At 31.9% G+C, this 15,237-nt stretch overlaps 1 protein-coding gene across 4 annotated transcripts in view; it reads right to left on the bottom strand.

The window, feature by feature from the left end:
• The window catches only part of LOC117167463 (telomerase-binding protein EST1A), a 356,887-nt gene that overhangs the window by 220,975 nt on the left and 120,675 nt on the right, over positions 1–15,237 (bottom strand). The window lies entirely within an intron of this gene.

Here is a 15,237-nt window from a genome sequence, read left to right on the forward strand (position 1 = left end):
CCCCCCCCCCCCCCCAGACACTCAAATTATCAATAAAAACGTTAATTTTTATTCAGGAAAGATTACTTTTCTTCCATAAAAGATAAATTTTTAATAGAAAAGAACGAATTTTCATCTAAAAAATATAAATTTTAAAAAAGAGTTTAATTTTAAAAAAGATAATTAAACTTGTAACGAAATAATGGAATTTTTATTAAAATAGCTGCATTTTTATCTATAAAAACGAATTTCAAAAAAAGAAGATCAAATTTCTATTAAAAAATGAATTTTCAACTGAAAAATACAATTTGCAACCAAAAACTGAATAATTAAGCTATTAGTTGAAAAATTAATGTTAAACGAAAGAAATGATTTTTCAACGAAAATGTTGGAATGTTCAATTGGAACAGTTACATTTTCAGTTAGAAAAGATAGTTACAATTTCAAACAAATTTATGTATTTTTAACTAAAATTGCAAATCCTTAACTGGAATATTTGAATTTTAAGCAAAAAGATGAATTTTCAACTTCAAAAGATAACTTTTTAATCAAAAATGTAATATTTTAAATTAAAAGAATTAAAGTTCAACCAGAGATTAACTTTTAACTAAAATATTAAGATATTCAACTGACATAATTAAATTTGCAGTTAACAAAATGAATTTTAAACGAAAAAAACAACGAATTTTCAATAAATGAGTTAAATGTAGTTATATAAAGCTGTTTTTGCAAACAAGGAATCATTATTATTTAATTTTAAATTGAAATAAAAAAATTGTTAAAAATTCAACGAAATAGATGACTTTTATTTTAGAATACATTTTACATAGAATATACATAGAATACATTTTCAAGTGGATCAGTTAAATTATCATTTAAAAATAATAATTAAAAAAAGAATTTTCAGCCAAAATGAAACTTAGAAAAATAATTTTTTTTTTTAAGTGGTTTAACCTTCAACCAAGTAGTTTAATTATCAATCAAAAAATATAGATTCTCAAACAATAATGCAATGGTAGATATTCCAACTAAAAAATATGTCAATTAAACATAAAAAGCGGTTAAATTAAAATTAAAATATATGAATTTTCAACAAAATAATTAAATCCGCAATAAAAACGAATTAATCTTGAACTAAAATGGACGAAGCTTCAACAAAAAAAGTTCACCATTCAAACAAATAGTGCAATTATCAACTAAAACGATGATTTTTTAAAAAGAATTTTCATTACCCAAAAAGTTTTACTCTCAATAAGATACACACATTTTTAATCAAATAGCTGAATTTTCTAAAAAATAATCAAATTTTTGTACCCGCTGTAGAAAGGGTTTTTAAGAAAAAATGTGTATTTTTGAAATATCTAGAACTTTTATTTCAAGCTTTTTTTAATTTTCGTTATTTAATCAAATAAACGAAAAAAACACGAATATTTTATAGTTTTCCCTAGCGGATCACGTGAACGTAATGGTTACGCTAGGGAATATTTTCATCTATTTTCACATTTATTCCAGATTTAACATAGGACTCAATTTTTTTTTTAATCTTTTTACAAATTTATATTTATATATTTGTATTTATTCATGTCTTCAGGAATTAAAAATTAAAAGTTGTGTGCGGCAGCCTGACTTACAATATTATGAGTCAGGTTGCCGCACACAACTTTTAATACTTATACCTTTTTACCACATGAATGAATACAAATATATAAATATAAAGTGAAAAAATAACAAGTTTTGTTGTGTTCTATGTAAAATTGTGAATCAATGTGAAAAAGAACGAAATTATTCCCTAGCGGAATTGCGCAATTGTGTGAGCGTTACGTTCACGCAGACTGCTAGGGTTATCTCTATTTTCGGAACCTCACCCCCTTACTTTCCCTAACTAGTTTTAAATTCCCTGACCTATAGCAACCCTGAAAGGGAGGGTTGTTAAGATTAAGGGGTTGGAGTTGTAAGGAGGTTTTCCGGGGTCAAAGGACACATATTGTAAAGATGGTTTCCGCACCTGGAATCAATCTGAAAAGGATGAAAATATTCCCTAGCGGAATTGCACAATTCCGTTACTCTTTCTTTTACGCAGTCCGCTAGAGTTGACTATTTTTTTTTTAACCTTATTCCCTCACTTTCTTTGACCTCAGCTTTAAATTTCCTGAACGATATCAGCCCGTTGTGGATTTCTTATTGGGCCTGGAACGGAGGGTTGCTGGAATTGAGGGGTCGGGGTTGCAAGGAGTTTTGCCGGTCTCAAGAAACACATTTTGTAAAACGGGTTGCAGACCTTAAGCGGCAGGGGTTGCGAGAAAGTTTAAGGCCTTAAGGGGTAGGGATTGTAAGAAGATTTGCAGGGTTTAAGGGGCGATGATTAGGGGGGGGGGGGGTCCACACAACCGAACCCCCTCCCCCTTGGCTACGCCACTGCTTCCTTCTTATCCATTGCTTTGGTCGGGTCGGCAATCGGCATTGAGGATTTAACTAGAGGCCTTCTGTGCACCGTTCGGTCGGGGGTTACGTCACGAATTCCCTAGATTACAACGGTGGGGGATCGAGTGAGACGTTACGTACTGTAAATTTGCCACCGTGCGTCGGCACTCAGCGGCAGGAGAGAGGCTGTGGGAAGATAGTGGCTGAGATCTTGTTATTTGTGCATGTTCAAGAATTCATCCCGTACTGGCGTACTTTGTGCGCTTCAACATTAGTCAGGCTAACCTTCATATCATTTGCTTCCACCTAACAAGAATTATTCATCAGCGAATCAGAATCTCTGGTCTTCAATCCCAGAACATATTCCTAGTTCCTAGCATTTCATAACATTGCAAATTTATTTGACGAGATTTAAATCGAAACTAGCAGTAAATGCTTGCGTTCACATCTCTGGATTTGTATTTTCCAATACTAAAAACATAAACAATTGAAAATTCTATAGTAATTTTTTTGTTAAATATTAGGTGTTTGAAAAGATTTATAAGGAGGATTTCAGAGGTTAAGTTTTGTACAGAAATTCGCATAGGTTGAGGGACATGGGTTATAAGGAGGCTTGCCTAGGCAGGGTCGCAATTTGGCGAAGGATTTCAAATTTCCGGTCATTTCTCTGGTTTTCCCGATCAAGTTTTTTCATTTTCCCGGTCAAGTAAGCGTAACATATTCATAGTTTGGATCCAATGCATAAATATTCAACTAAAAAATACAAAATTTTTACATAAAATAGAATTGTTAGACTTTCAGTTGAAGAAATTAATTGGCAGCCACAATAAAACGGATTTTCAACCAAATATTTCAATTCAACCAAACTGATGAATTATTCAATAAAATTATGAATCTTCAACTGGAATAGTTAAATATTGATCCCAAAAAATGAATTTTGAAGAAAAATGATAAATATTTAACTGGAACACTTGCATTTTCAACCAAAAAGATGAATTTTGAAACAAGAAGATTAATTTTCATATAAAAAGATTAATTTTCTGCATAAAAATACAATTTTTTTACAAAATAGTAGAATTTTTAAACAACAAATTTATTTTGACTAAAATAGACCAATTTTCAACCAAAATTTAAATAATTAAATTTTTACTTGAAAAAATTTATGTTTAACAAAAGGATGAATTTTCAACTATAACTATGGCATTTCCAATTGGTTTCATTTAAATATTCAGCTAAGAAATTACTTTCTACAAAAAACAAAGCTTAAAAAAAATAGTTACATTTTCAAACAAAGTGATGAGTTCTTAAATAAAGTTGTAAATTTTGAACTGGATTAGTTGAATTTTTAACCAACAAGGTGAATTTTTAACTGAAATTCTGAATCTTCAAAAAGAATAATTTAATTTTTAACCAGAAAGGTGCATTTTTAACTGAAATTTTGAATCTACAAATAGAATAATTGAATTTTTGACCAAAAAGATTACTTTTCAACCAAGAAGATTAATTTCTACCAAAAAATACAAATTTTCAAATAAAAGAAAAATCATTTTTCAACTAAAAATTGAACAATTTAAATTTTTAATAAAAAATTAATATTTAACCACAGAGATTAATTTTTGTCTAATATTATGGAATATTCAACTGAAATAATAGTTACATTTTCGGTTTAAAAAAACAAAATAATTTTTGATTAAAAAATAAACCAATTTTCAACAAAAAAGTTAAATTATTGACAAAAAAATCCTTATGATCAAAAGAAAACAAGTTTCAATCAAATAGCTCATATTTCAACCAAGAAATGAATTTTTGATTAAGCTGATGCATTTTCAATCAAAAAAATTCATTTCAAACTAAGAGTTTAACTTTGGAGCAAGTAATTTTATTTCCAACCTAAAAGACGAATTTTCAACTAAAATGACAAACATTTAACTGGAAAATTTGCATTTTTAACCGCAAAGAAGCATTTTTAAACAATATTAACCTGCAAAGAAAAAGATAATTTTCTGCGAAGAAAAAATCCAATTTTTAACCAAATATGTGGATTTTCAACATAACAGATAAATTTTAGATTAAACAAGACCCATTTTTATCCAAATTGTTGAAATTTGAACAAGAAAAGGTTAATTTTCAACCAAACTGATGAATTTTCTAAAAAAAGGCAAATTTATCGCAAAGAACATACATTTCGATAAACTACTTTAATTTTTAAGTAATTAAAATAAACAATAAATAAAAATTAAATTTTTTCTGGATAAAAATCTACTCTCTTAGCTCCACTACCTCTGATGACAATACAGATTCCTTTAAATTACTCGTATCATAAATGTAATACCTGGCTTGAGATAGCGTGTATTTCTGAACAAAGATTCTTCTTTCGATCTCTCGAATAATTTAACGGAAAAGCATCCAGAAGTTCTGTGGTTCGTTTCCCAGGGGAGCGAAGAGAGTGGAACTTTTTTCAAAAAAAAATTTAACTTTAAAAATAAACAACAATTTATTTTCCATCCAGTCTGAAATTAAGTATTTTCTGCTAATTGAAAAGTTAACTTGATCGATAGTGTTGATTTCTATTTTCAGATATTGTTGGATAATATCTAAACTACCTAATGGTAACTATCTCTGATGATGATACGGATTCCTTTTAATTCGATTAAACCCAGATAATCTAAAAAATCTGCGATTGTATATAAATTTCCCGTTAAAATCGCCACCCTTATAGCTTAAGGGACATGCATTATAAGGAGGGTTGCATAAGTTATGGGAGATTATGAGAAAGGATGCACAGCTTAAAGTACATGGATTATAAGGAGGGTTGCGGAGGTTAAGGCTCTGGGGTTGTAAAGAGGGTTTGCTTGTGTCAAGGAACAAAGGATATAAGGATGATTACACATGTTAAGGCTGTGGGTTTGTAAAGAGAGTTGCATAGCTGAAGGGACATGGAGTATAAAGAGGGTTGCAGAGTTTAAGTCCCCAAGGTTGAAAGGAGGGTGGCATAAGTTAAGGGACATGGGTTATAAGGAAGGCTGCATAGGTTAAGGCTCATCGATTATAAGGAGGCTTGCAGAGGTTAAGGCTCTGCGTTTGTAAGAAGGTTGTATAGGCCAAGGGACATGGTTTTTAAGGAAGTTTGCAAGGTTTAAGGAACAGGAGTTGTAAAGAGGTTTTTCCGAAATTAAGGGGTAAAAGTGAATTCTTCAAACAGCGCCGACAAGACATTATTATAATATAAAGTGAGATAATATAAGAATATAACTGATAGATTATAATTGAAATAAAAATAATGTCGTACTCTCATGAGTGAAACGGTATTCGAATAGCTCTTTAGCAGTAATGCTCAGCGCATTATCTATACACTTGCTGTAACTCGTTTACTCAGTAGGTCCTCAGTAATGTCCACTCCTGCTCGTGTGGGTACTCAAAGATATAGTTATACTATAAGAACTGAGCCGAGTAAGATGCAAGATTGCATTAATAAGAACCTGCGCTCCTCTCTCTCTCTCTCTCTCTCTCTACCTCTATAATCTATAGGACGATATTAGCGGCCATTTCCCGTTATCCTAATTACAACCTTGAGCTTGAAGAGTTATAGATCGGTCCACTGGAAGCGAACTAGGGTGGCATAAATCGTTTCAGACTACCTGCAATATTCTATTTTTGCTATTCTCTGATGCATCTTGATTATCACTCAAGACTTATTTCTTGATCCAATACCACCATGCCAGAAGAACCTTTTTTGCTGATTTAAAAAGTAGCAGTTGAACTAGTTGGTCACGATTTGAATTGACCTCCTACAAATCTGACATCTATATCAATAGAACGATAATTTCCTAAACACACCTGGCGACAAAACGCCTTGTGGCCTTAAATAGCGCACATTAGCGGCCGTTATCAGACCCAGAAACTCCAGCAATGATGCTGAATACGTAGTTGTTATCTAACCGACTTTATGACGACTAAAAATGGCTACTGAAACCACACTCTACACTTTACTAGCTTAGCCGCCGGTGCAGGTTAAAGTGCTTGCCTTCACGCCGCATCAAATTTAATAAACGAGGAAATGCAAGCTAAAGCTAGCAAGCCAGACTTGCTCATTGCAAACTCTTCAAATGGAGGTGTTTACACATTTTGTAGTTTGAAAGTATTTCACAAAGAGATACATACGTCATATCCAGTTATGTCCCTCGACGTTAATATCTTCAGTTTATACATATATATATATGTACGTCTTTCAAGTCAAGAGAGACATGGATGACATTTGCGGTTATTTATCGTCAAAAGAGTGGCCAACCTGACCATCAATTTACCGCTGGAATTTTGCAGCTCTTCGGGAAGTATTACAAGATGAAGATGAAGGTATAATAAGGACCATCTCGTTTTCGTGCTATCATGTTCCCACAATCCACGTTGCGTGCAAACCTACCTTCCTCCCAACCCCAACGATTTCGCCTCAACAGTGTACAAGTGTTATTAAAGTCCAGATTGACAGGTACACGATATCCTAATTCGATGATAGCTGAACCGTCGATCCCGAGTCAGTGTTTACTCTCAGCTTCCTGATGCTGATGCAAAACCCTTACCATTTTTCTCCCTCTGAACCTCCTATTTCCTTCCTCTCGAGTCTCATAGTACTTGATCTCTTGGTGAGGAAGGGAAAAAAAGGGAAGAATATTGAAGCTTACGAGTATAATTATCAGCGGAGTAGCATTGTGTGTTCTGGAAGATCCTTCGAGTTTTCTGATATTTAATCAGGATTTCGGGGGAAATCTTGGTGAGCTGACACTGTTTAGATTATTTGGGCCGTCTGACATGCAGGACTGGGCAACTTGTTGATTATTCATCAATTGTTTCAACTATTTTTCCCGGGCCATTAATTTTCAAAGACCAGCATATTAATCTTGTAAAATTTATAACATAGAAGCTTTCGTAAAAAGATGAATTTTTAACAAAATAATTAGATTTTCAACCACATACTTCAATTTTTGACTACTTGGTTTTAAATCGAGAAAGGTGAATTTTCACCCAAATAGTTAAATGTTTCACATAAAAATTCATTTTTAACTAAACGGTTGAATTCACAATCAGATCATTAAGCTTTAAAACAAAAAATACGAATTTCCAACAAAATAGTTGAACTTTTACCGAAATAATTCAATTTTTACCAAAAAAAAAAGATGATATTTAATTAAATACAGTTGCATTTTCAAACATTTTTAAATAAAAAAGACTAATTTTTTTGAGACAGTTCAATTTTTAACAAACTAGTGGAATTTTTAAACAAATAATTGAATTTTCAACCTAAAACGATGAGTTCTAAAAAAAAATGTAATAGTTGATATTTGAACCAAACACAAATTAAATTTCTACTCAAAGAAATTAATTTAAAAAAGATATATTTTCATCCGCGAAGATTAATTTTCTACTAAAAAAGCGAAATTTTAAACGAAATACATGAATTTTCAAACAATTAGTTAAATTTTCAATGAAAAATGGAAAAATTTAATTTTCAATAAAAAGTAGTAATATTCAATTAAAAAAAAAATAATAATTTTCAACCATAGAGATAAAATTTCTACTTAAATGAATGCATTTTTAAACTAACAAGATAAATTTTCAAATAACAAAAAATCAACTTTCAACCAAAAATGGAAGTTATATAGTTACATTTTGAGTGTAAAAAAATAATATTCAACAATAAAAAGACGAATTTTCAAATAAAAAAGATAACTTTTTATACGAATAATTTCATAGTTGAATCCTCAACTGAAGAACATCAATTTTCCACCAAACAGTTGCACTTTTATCTCAAAACGATTACATTTTTTACTAAAATAGATGATTTTTTAAACCAAGAAGACGAATTTTCAACAAAAAAAAAGTTCGATTTTCAACCAAAAGGATGACTTTTTAATAAAATAGTTTAATTTTAAGGAATTAATTTAATTTTCAATAAATTTATGAAATTTTCAACAAAATAATTTAATTTTCAGTAACATAATGAAATTTTCTACCAAACAGTTGAATTTTTAAACTGTAAAAATTGATTTTGAACCAAATGATGGAATTTTCAAACCAAAAAATTAAACTGCAACCAAAATCAGTTGAATTTTCAACCAAAAAAAGGTAATTTTGAGCGAAACAGTTGAAAACATTTTATTAAAAAGATTTCTAACTAAAAGATGAATCTTCAACCAAAAAATTAAGAATTTATTGCAAAATAATTCAACGTTCGACAAAGTAGTTGCATTTTATACCAAAAAAGATTACTTTTTAATTTTCAATTTAAAAAAATTTATTTTTAACAATAAAAATCGAATTTTATAACAAAATAGTTCAATTTTCAAACAAAGACATGAGATTTTAACTAAAATGATGAAATTTTCAACCAAAAAGATAAATTTTTCAAACGAAAGGATGAGTTTTCAACAAATGACGATTTTTCAGTCAAGAATGAAAAAAAAAGTCTTCCAAATCGTCGAACATTCAAGCCAAAAGAAGAAGTTCATACAGTAGACGCAAATTTTAAACAAAAAAGTTCATTTTTAACCAAACAAGAGGAAACAGGGAAAAAGGTCAAATATTTTTCAAAAATGGAAGAAAAGAGGGAAATAGGGGAAAGAGTGTGAAGGCTCCTCCGCGAATAATCCAAGCATGAAATCTCTCATGTGGATTCAAATGAAACCTAACTCGAAAGTGTTAGACCATGAAGTTGACCAGCGATCGGGAGTTGACCGCCTTTCTGATCGTTTTACTATTCGAGACGAGATTTACATGCATATGCACTATGCATAGAGCCAGGATCAACAGAAGGTATCTCACGAAGGTATTAGACACAGCCCACTAGGGAAGAGAGAGAGAAAGAGAGAGAGAGAGAGAGAGAAAGAGAGAGAGACTAGAGCACTTTAGGGCATAACGGCATCGGTACGACTCATGGACATCACGTGTGCTAAACTCGAGAAAAATTCGAGATTGGACAAGGATAGAGAAGAGGGGATGAAGACAAAAAAGTTATGGAGAGAAATAGAGAGAGCTTTCGTTAGCGAGCTAGGACATGCTACGACCAGCAGCTCGGACTCGAGTCTATCGCGACTATGTCTATGACTAACAAGTTTGCACTTTAGCGTATAACGGGGTATTTGCGTTCCATAGATCACGGACTGACACAAGAATTGCGTAGGTTGCTCTTGACCAGTATAGTAAGAATCAAGTCACAAGATAATGAGCCTCGCCAAACTGCAGAATGATAAAGACTAGGTCAGAATATCGCCTAGGTGGGAAAGTTTCGTGTAATGTACTTTTTAAAGTACATTTGGCATCAATTCTAGAGGTCTAAGAAGTTTAAGTTTGCATTGTGTAGCTTCAAGTACTTTTGGTATATAGTGCGCAGCCATAAGTATGATATGTGCCTACTGCGCATATAAAGATGCCCCTATCCTCTACTACGCATCAAGATACACCGGTGATGTCTACTGCGCAAGTCTAAGTACATACAGTAACTACTGCGCATCTATAAGCATCGTGGAAGTGTTCTGCGAATGTTTTAGTATCTTAAGGCATTACTGCGCAAGTATATTCACTTCGGACACCCACTGCGCATGACAAATTACCTCGAGTATATGCTGCGCATGTATCAGTACAATTGGCGCTAAGGCGGAACATTAAGAATTAAAAGACGCCCATTTATTAATTTAATTAAAATTAAATATATTTTCATTCAAATTCAATTTATTTAATTATTTAATTATACGTTTTTTTAGTTTACTTTCTTAATCGTTTCCATCTTTTCGTTAAAATTTTAATCTTGGGTGTCCACTGCGCAGGTATTAGTACCATTGATACTCAAATTTGTGAAGGTTTTATAGCTGAACTTTACAATGAAAAAAACTTATTATTTTTACTATTTCAAAACTTTTTACATTTTGACGGTATCAAATAAAAAATTCGTCAGGTTTTATTGTTTTAAATATATTTCTTTAATTAAAAAATATATAACTTTAAATGATTCTTATTTGGAGTTTATCTAATTATTTAGGTTGAAATTCTTATTTAATTTTTTAGGCTAATAAATTGACATTCTACACATTTGACGACTTCTCAAGGCTGGAATTTAATTTCTTTAATGACGGGGAATAAATTATACAACTGTTAAATGCCGCCAAAATGCAACGATTTCGAAAATAAATATTAAAAACTCTACATTCGACTAATTGTTAAATATTTTCCGCTTTTAAAGCTAAAAAAATTTAGTTTATGTACCAAAAGTACTAACAGCTGCGCAGTAGATACCGAAGGTCACAGCGCATGTGTAGTAGGCACTTAGGGCACCGTGACATGCGCAGTAGACACTAGAGGTCGTTAAGTATGCGCAGTAGGTATCAATTGTAATTAGGAATGCGCAGTGGGTGTGTGTGACTCAGGCATGCGCAGTAGATTCCCACGGTATATACACCTGAACCTGGGGCCATATTCTTATTAGCTAGTGAAAAAAGTAAAAGAATCTCAGGTGTTAAAATGTTCACAACCAAATCTTGAAAGCGTAGTCTTTAATTTAGGAGTGGGTTAAATAAACTAATTGTTTTTATTTTGGGTCCTCGACAAGATCGTGTTCGCGAAGAAAGGGGACAGAAGGAAGAGGGCGGATGACCAATTATATGCATTTTTAGAGTTGCTAGATTATCTTTTGTGTCTAAGAGACGTGCTCGGAGAAAAATACAGGACATCCGTTATAAGACATCGAGAAAACACGAACCAAAGATGAAAGAAGATAGGAATCGGAAGATGTAAAAGAGAAAGAAAGGAATAGAAAGAGCAGTGAATGCATATTCACATTTTTACATTGATGCTGCGACCTTGAAAAGATTTGCCTTGTCTACCAAAGGAAGCATCTTGCAAACTCGTTCGCAGATTTTTCTTTTTCCTTTCTCAAAGAGGGCAAAAATATCACCAAGAAGAGAAGGGCTCGACACCACGTCGCGACGATGATCGCGATAGCGTGGCGACTAAGTTGATATTTTTCTCGATTTTTTTTCCTCGGCATAGTAGCTCATTTTTCCTTATACAAATAATTTTCTATTATTCCTAACTAGTGTTATTACCTTGCTGGGTAAATTCTCTTCAACATGAACGTGTTCTCCTTGCATGGAAATACTTTATCATTGATTTTCAAGTTATTGATTTTATATTTTTTACTTTACTTTTAAAAACAAGTGAATTTTAAAAAGATTGATGCAAAATATGAAATTAATTCTTTACTAAATACCTAATCTTAAGATTTTATTATCTTGAGACTTAATTTCAAAATACTCATTTAAGAATACTTCAATTTCAAACGAAGTTCATCTACAAAAGTTGTATAATTTAAATTAAAAAGTACAGCTTTAAATGCCCAAATGTAGATCCCAACTCTAAAATGTTTTCAACTTGTTTCCGCATTTTTTTAAATTTCAAGGCATTTTTGAATTGAAAAATTTGAGATATATTTGAGGAAAATGTATCAAAACTTAAAAAAGTTTAGATCGGACAATTATAAATAAAGATATTTGAAAACTAGTATTTTAGTATTTAAATGAATTTCCAACAAAATAGTTAAATCTTTAAACAAAGAGTTAATTTTTCAAACTACAAAGATGAATTATCAACCAAAAGCACGATTCTGAAACCAAGAAGATGAAAAAAAACGAATTTTCAACAACAACAAAGAAAGAATTTTCAAGAAAATAGTTGAAATTTTCACTAGAAAAGATATATTTTCAACAAAAAAAAAACACGGAAAAGTTCAATTTCCAGTAAAAAACTAGTTTTCAACAAACAAACAAAATTAATTATCTATAAAACAGTTCATTTATCTGAATATTAAAACCCGAAATTTCTTTTTTCAACCAAAAAGACAAATTTATAGCAAATAAAGATTTTTCAAATAAGAAAGAAAAAAATGTAATCCAAATTGTTAAATTTACAAGCCAAAAGACAAATTTCCTAATAAAGAAAATAAATTTCAACCAAAACTGGAAAAACTTCATTTTTAATTTAAAAAAAAAAAATTTTTTAAAGCAGGTCCATTTTTAATCAAAGAGATGAAACTTCAAACAAAAAAAATTAACAAAGGAGCTCAACGTTGGCTAAAGTAGTTTAATTTTCAATTTAATAAAAAAAATCGATTTCCCAGCTAAAACGGAAGAGTTTACATTTTTGGTTTAAATTTTTAATTTTGCACTAAAAAAAGCTGTCAGCAAATTGGTTAAACTTTCTATCAAAAAAGATGAATTTTCAAACATATAGTTATATTTTCAACAAAAAAAAAACTAATTTTCAACCAAATTAATTTCCAACGAAGTAGTTCAAATTTTCTCCAAAAAATTTAAAAAAAAAACTAATTTTCTACAAAACAGTTAAATTTGATCGAAAAAGTTTAATTTTATACTAAAATTATGAATCTTCAACTTAAAGCCGAGAAACGAATTTTCTACGAAAAAATATAAGAAGCAACCAACTAGATGAATTTTTAACTGGGGTAGTTACATTTTCATTTCCAAATATTAATTTTCAGTTAAAAAGTTAATTTTCAACCAAAAAACGAGTTTTCAACCTAAAAACACAAAAAAAGTTGAATAAAACAAAAATTATTTTAGGTTAATTTTCGAAAAAAAAAATTGGGAAAATTGCAACCAAATAATAAAATTTTGAACTGAAAATATAACCATCAGGAGGAAGGAACAGTGCAAAAAATGCAAACAAAGCCGCAAAACTTCATTTTCAGAAAAATCCTCATTTTTTTAACGGTATTTTTTACCTAAAGTGGGATTTAAAATATCCAGCATCTTATCGGCAGCATTAAAACGGCCGCGTCTAAATCTTCTGCTCGCTCATAATTTTTTTCTGACCAATTTTTCATTTTCTCTGGCCATTAAAATTCAAAGACCAGAATTTAAATCTTGTAAGATTTTTAACATAGAATCTTCGTTTTATAAGCGTCAGAAAACAATTTCAGATTAATTAAATTTCCTGGCGCCAAAACATCCAGCGCCAAAACAACCCACGCCTAATGTTCCGCATCTAAACGTCCAGCGCCTAAACGGCACCGCGAAACCGAAACCGGGTGCGTCTAAGCACCCACTTCCCTCCCTAATTTCCCCCTGACCAATTTTTTCAGTTTCTCTGACCATTAGTATCCAAAGTCTTTGAAAGATTTTGTTTAAAATCCCTAACGTTTTCCTAATGTCCATGTTTATCCTGTTTAACAGCCACTCTGCATGATAATATATTGAATTATTGAAATCATTACAAAAAATTGCAAAACAGTACTTTTTGTTATTGTGGATTTTTACATAGGTATGGGAAGATCCCACTATTCATTTAACTATTTCTTTTCAAAAAGGTTTTAAAAAATTCATTATTTAGTTGCTTTTAAGGTTTTAAAAAAAAAACTTGCTCCAGTTTCCCCTACATTCGTAATCAATCCGCAAATCAAATTAAATAGTTCGGCGCCTAAAACTACCGACAACTGAACGACTGCGCGCCTGAATGACCTGGCAGCTAAATGCCACGGTGCCAAAACATCCCGCGCCTAAGCACCCCACGCCTAAACGCCCCGCGTCTAAATTTCCAGCGCTTAAACGACGACGCCTAAACGACCTGACGGCTAAATATTATGGTGCCAAAACATCCCGCGCCAAAACATCCTACGCCCCGCCTCTACAATCCCAGCGCCTAAACGGCGAAGCCTAAACGACCTGGCGGCTAAATGTCATAGTTAAAAAAACATCCCGCGCCTAAACACCCTACGCCCCATCGCCCTGCGTCTAAATTTCCAGCGCCTAAGTGACCTGGTAGTTAAAGGACCTGGCGCCTAAGTATTCTGCGTATAAATACCCCGCGTCTAAATTCCTAGCACCTAAACGGCCGCACCTAAACAGCTGTCGCCTAAATTACCTGGCGGCTAAATCTCCTTCCTCCTAATAGACCGTGGGCTCACAACGTAAATGGGAGCGTGATACGGATAAGACCAATTTTCACATGAGATGTTCGTCTGATGATGAGGAACGTAAAAATTGGTGCCTGGCAGGTGTGAGCGGATGCGTTCACTTGTGGCGACCTGTCAAAGGTGCGAATTTTTGGCAGTTAACTTACGTGACTCGAATAAGGTTGAAAATTGGTGTACATGTAGGGGCTGACATTAGAAATAGAACCTGCGCATTGCCAGGCATTAAAAATGCAGCACGAAGAATTTGCAATGCCTACGCCAATGACCCGCGCTGGGTCTGGGAAACTTGACATTCGTCACGGTAATAAAGATCGAACGTATCTCTGCGACAAAACATAAACTTTAACAATAATAAAGAATGGGTATTTTAAAGTAAAGCGATTTTGTTGTTTAATTTTTATAATCATATTCATCTTTATTACAACTTTCTACGATAATGAGAAGCTGAGAACGTGACACTGATTATGATTATTTATAGCAGAATAAGTTATTGTTTTAATTGAAAGTGGCTGACGCCAATTCATTGCACAAGACTTACTTTATTCGTGTACTAATTTTGAGCACACCTTCTTTTAAATATTGCTAAAGATACAGCAGGTGATTAAAAAAATGGGAAAAAGAAGGAAAAATGCGAATAACTTGGTAAATATTAACATTTTGAATAATAATTCTTATTCATCTTGGAGTATACCTGTAATAGAGTACCTTTTGTCTCTTAATAATTTTCGAAAAAAATCACTTGTCAATAAAAAGGGCTGTTTATTGTTATGGTATTTCTTTAATCGATGTTTTCTCCAAATATATCAATTTTATCAAAAAGTTATATACCAATGAAAATATGCATCTCTGGGAGTGGACCA

Source organism: Belonocnema kinseyi, chromosome 1 (assembly GCF_010883055.1).
Source record: "Belonocnema kinseyi isolate 2016_QV_RU_SX_M_011 chromosome 1, B_treatae_v1, whole genome shotgun sequence".
In the NCBI taxonomy this organism is placed as follows: domain Eukaryota; kingdom Metazoa; phylum Arthropoda; class Insecta; order Hymenoptera; family Cynipidae; genus Belonocnema; species Belonocnema kinseyi.